The sequence below is a fragment of the Grammomys surdaster genome, unplaced genomic scaffold, assembly GCF_004785775.1.
Source record: "Grammomys surdaster isolate TR1022 unplaced genomic scaffold, NIH_TR_1.0 1129, whole genome shotgun sequence".
In the NCBI taxonomy this organism is placed as follows: Eukaryota; Metazoa; Chordata; class Mammalia; order Rodentia; family Muridae; genus Grammomys; species Grammomys surdaster.
This window is the reverse complement of record NW_021605548.1, coordinates 294141-299363: the sequence shown is the minus strand read 5'-3', so window position 1 is coordinate 299363 and position 5223 is coordinate 294141. Positions and strand designations below refer to the sequence as shown.

At 42.0% G+C, this 5223-nt stretch overlaps 1 pseudogene; it reads right to left on the bottom strand.

Annotated features, from left to right (window-relative positions):
* Positions 1-4075: 4075 nt before the first annotated feature.
* Positions 4076-4518, bottom strand: LOC114634850 (annotated as a pseudogene).
* Positions 4519-5223: the final 705 nt, after the last annotated feature.

Sequence of the window (5223 nt, the reverse complement as noted above, 5' to 3'; positions counted from 1 at the left end):
TGGCCTCTACATCAGCTCCACCTCCAAGTTCCTTCCCTGTGTGAGTTCCTATCCTGACTTCCTTTGGTGACCAACAACAATGTGGAAGTGTAAGCTGAATAAATCCTTTCCTCCCCAACTTGCTTCTGGGTCATGATGGTTTGTACAGGAATAGAAACCCTGACTAATACATCATTCTTTTAATCTATACTGAAACTCACATTGTAGGAAAGACAGTAGACTCAAACCTATGTGTCATAGCAGAGGCTTGGAAAATGATTTTGTGTTAAAAGCATGAAGACTCTTTAAGGTGAGCTCAGGGAAGACAGACATTTTGTGAGACAGAAGGGACAAGAGCTTCTGATTTGCAGTATGATTAGAGATTGTGAAAGAAGGACTTCTCTATCCAGAAGGCTGGACGCATATAGATTAGAAGTACTCCAACAAGGCTACATCTCCTACTCCTTTGAAGTAGTATCACTCCCTACTGACAAAGCAGTCAAATACAGGAACATGAGGCCCGTTCTTATGCAAACCACCACACCATCAGGAGAACTAACAGTGGAAATGATGTTACTTAAAGGGCCCCAGAAAGGCCTCAAATATCAGAGAGTCATGTTGCTGACAGACCTCTCACCTTAGCATGCTCACACAGTGCTCAACAACTTTCTAGCTCACCATTCTCCTTTGAAAACACGTTACGTTATCAGGTCAGCACACAGCAGTGGTGTTTATCATGACATTTTCATACACTTGTATCATTAAACCTGGAGATTGTTCCCCAACTCCACTTCCGTTCTCCACCATCCATCTGGTCTCTTTCTTCCTCATAGGATTCCTCACATCTGCTACCCACTCTCCCAGGGATTCTCAACCTGGGAGTCATGTCTCTCCTAAGACCATCAGAAAACACAGATATTTGCATTATGATTCATAGCAGTAGCAAGTTTACAGTTACAAATTAGCAATGAAAATAATTTTATGGTTGGGTCACCACAGCCTGAGGAACTTCATTAAAGGGTCACAGCTTTAGGAAGGTTGAGAACCACTTCACAATCCTGCCTCACAACTTCTGATCCCCTTCCTTCTTCCTCCCTCCTTTCCTTCCTTCCTTCCTTCCTTCCTTCCTTCCTTCCTTCCTTCCGTCCTTCCTTCCTACCTTCCTTCCTATGATGTCCTTTCTAGTCCTGTCCCCTGACTCCAACCCCTACACAAAGGTTCCACAGGGCTAGAGAGATAGCTCAGTGCTTAAGAGGACTTGGTTCTCTTGCAGAGGAACTGGGTTTGTTTCTCAGCATCCATATGGTAGCTTAGAACCAGCCATATGTATCTCCAGCTTTAGGGACTCCAGAACCTTCTACTGAACCATTTATGCACAGACATACGTGCAGATAAGACACTCATAAACATAAGATAAAAGTCAAACAATTCACATTTAAAGCTGGTGGCTCATGCCTTTAATCCTAGCACTCAGGAAGCAGACAGACAGATCTCTGTGAGTTTGAGACAGTCAAATTCAGTCAAATTCCATTCTAGTTTCAGGCTAGCAGGGCTACATAATAAGATTTTATCTCAAAACAGATAGATAAATAAATGACATTCTTGTGCTTATAAGAGAAAATATGTATTTACCTTTCTGAGTCTGACTTATCTCACTTAACAGGATGCTGTCCAATGGCATCTTCCCAGCAAGTGCTGTGAGCTTATTGTTCTGTATGAGTGAGTAATATTCCATTGTGTATATGTGTCACATTTTCTGTGTTCATCGGTTGCTGGTCACATGGCAGGTTCCACTCTCTGGCCTTTGTGAACAGTGCAGCAATAAACATGGAGGCACAAGTGTCTGTGTGTGGTGTGACTTAGTGTGTCAGTGACTCCCAAGTGTGGGTTACCCAAGAGTGGGTTAGTGGAGCTGTATGGTAGCTTCGTTTTCAGCATCTTTCTTTTTAAGATTTAGTTTTACTTTATGTGTGTTTGTCTGTGTAAGGGTGTTGGATCCCCCTGGTACTGGAACTACAGACAGGTGTGAGCTGCCATGTGGATGCTAAACATAGTTTCTCTGGCAGACCAGCCAGTGCTCTTAACTACTGAGCCACCTCTCCAAGCCAGGTATATCATGTTCTTGATTGTTTCATTGCTTGCCTGCCTGCCTGCCTGCCTGCATTCTTTTCTCCTTTACTTCTTTCCTGCTTTACTTCTTTCCTTCTTCCTTCCTTCTCTTCTTCCTTTCTTTCTCCCTTTCTTTCTTCCTTTCTTTCTTTCTTTCCTTCTTTCTTTCTTTCCTTCTATCTTCTCTCTCTCTCTGTTTCTTTGTTCCTTTCTTTCTTTCTTTCTTTCTTTCTTTCTTTCTTTCTTTCTTTCTTTTTCTCTTTGTATGCTTTGAGGTACATGTTTGTTTGCCTGTTTGTTTTTTCAGACAGAGTTTCTCTGTGAAACATCCTGGCTGTCCTGGGACTTACAGAGATCCACCTGCCTCTTCCTCCACATCCTTGAGGTTAAAGATGTGCACCATGACATCTAGCTACTGTTTGTTTGTTTATTTGTTTGTTTTGGTTCTTCGAGACAGGGTTTTTCTGTGTGGCCCTGGCTGTCCTGGAACTCACTTTGTAGACCAGTCAGGCTTGGAACTCACAGAGATCCACCTGCCTCTTCCTCCCCAGAGTTGAGTTTAAACGTGTGCACCATCACGTCTGGCTATCATTGGTTTTCTTGAAGATGGCCATTCTGCCTGGAGTAAGAAAGACTCACAAAGAAGTTTACACTTGCATCTCTCTGCTAGCTAAGAATGTTGAACACTTCTTTAAGTACTCATTATCCATTTACATTTCTTTGTTTTAGAACTATTTAGTTCAGTACTTCATTCATTCACTAATTTTTGTTTATGTGTATGACATGTGTGCAGTGTCCAAAGTGTTGGATCCTCTGGAGCTAGAGTTATAGGTGGATGTAAGCCTCCTGATGTAGGTGCTGGGAGCTGAACTCTGGTCCTCTGGAAGAGCAGGAAGAGCTCTTAACCTCTTCCTATCCCTCCACCATCTCTCCATCGTCTCTCCATCTCTCCACACCAGTAGCTCATTTATTGATTGGATGATTTGATAGTTTGTAGCATAAAATTCACAGCTCTTCAGTCTGCTACCTGATGTATAGTAGGTAAAACACATCTTCCCATTGTGTAAATCATGTCTCAACTCTTGTGATTCTTTCTTTTGCTATAGAGTAAGAAGCATTTTAATTGCATGTAATTTGTCCAGTCTTGGAGTTGTCTCCTGTGCTGTGAGAGTCCTGTTCTTGTCTCTGCCTGTGTCTCGACCTGTCTTCATCTCAGAGTTTCAAAGCTTCAAGCCTTACAGTGTGGTCTTTGATTCATTTTAAAGGTGTTTTTGTTAAAGGGGCTGTCTTCCCCCTACCCCTATATATGTTTTTGGAAGTTTTATCAAAAATGAGGTGTATGTCACTGTGTGTGTACTGCTGGGTCCTCCTTCCACACCATTGGTCTATGGGTCGGTTACTGTGGCTCAGAACTGAAGCTGAGGATGCAGTCCTGTCATTCACCCAGCACTGCTAAGAATTCCTCCAGCTAGGGCTGGAGAGAAGGCCCTGAAGTTTAACAGCACTGATTGCTTTTCCAGAGGTCCTGGTTCAGTTCCCAGCAACTACATGGTAGCTTACAACCATCTGTAATAGGATTGGATGCCTTCTTCTGGTGTGACTGAAGAGAGCTACAGGTTACTCATATACATAAAATAAACAAAAAAAATAATCTTAAGAAAGAATTCCTCGAGCTATTTGGGCGTGTTTTGGACTTACATGTGAATTTTTGAATTACTATTTCTACCAGAATGTCACTATATATTTGATGGTTTTTGTGTTGACTCTATACACTCCTTTGAGCAATGCAGCCTTTTCCATGTGCTGATACCCACCCATGAGCATGGGAGACTTTTTCATCTCCTAGTGTTTTCTTCATCAAGATACTTTTTGGTTTTGGAGTTAAAATGAGTAAATTTCCCCATTTGGTTCTTATTTGTTTTGTGTTTCTTTCTTTCTCCCCAACCCCCACCCCGGACCAAGAAATCCCAATCATTATTGGCCTTGGCTACTTGAAGGGGATGAATTGGGAGGAGTGGGTGGCACCAATACTGGGCTGACCATGCTTCACAGGCTTGTAGGTGATGGAGAACTCACCCAGGTAGTGTTCATACATTTCTGGTTTGATTTCCACCTGGTTGAAGGTCTTGCTGTTTTGCATGCCCACCTCGCTGCCGACCAGCTCATGTAGAATGATCGTGTTCCTAGGTGGGTCTTCACCACCTCAGGCTTTTCCATGGGTGGCGCCTCCTTCTTGGCCTTTCTGAACAGCTTGAGCAGTGAGTGCTGCTTCCTCTGCAAGACACGGTTCAGGCACTGCCTCTGGTGGGCGCTATACAACTGCATCAGCTGCTCACAGGACATGTCAAGCAGTTGGTCGAGGTCGATGCCATGATAGGTGAACTTGCACTTGTGGAAGGTCCACTTCTTCTTCGGCTCCACTTCAGCCATCTAGGTGGATGCTTGGAAAAGGATGTTTTGTGTTTCTTAAGATTTAAAATTACATGCATTATGTGTTTGTGAGCGCGGACATACATGTACCTGTAATGTTGTCACTCTTGTAACTTACGCTTTCATTTTCACTTAATTCTAGAAACTTTCTCATTTCTTCCCTGATGTCTTTGGGGACACACTAGTCACTGAAAGGTGTGTTGTTAGGTCTCCATGTATTTATGGAGTTTCTGTACTTTTCACATTACTGATTTCTAGTTAACTATCATCTGATACGATATAAGAGATTATTTTGATTCTTTTATATTGGGAAAGACTTGATTTATAATCTGAGTAGAGTATCCACAGGACACTGGAAAACTGTGAAGTCTATTTCTGTTGGATGGACTACCCTGTCATTCTGTGAAACATTCGTAAAGTCGATTTATTCTATTTTACAGTTCATCACTGAGGCTTTTTGATGAATCATTTTGGATTCCATATCTAGAAATTAATGTGGGTTATTAAAATCACCTACTACTAATACATTTGGCCCCAATCTGACCTTTTTTGTTGATTACTATTTGTCTTCAAAACCCAAAATTTGGTGTATTCATATTTACTAATCTTCTAGATGTGTGTTTCCACTTATTGCTATCCAGAGACCTCCTATACAATTTTGTTTTGAAGCTTATGAGATTACCCATGCTATCCTGTGCTCCATTT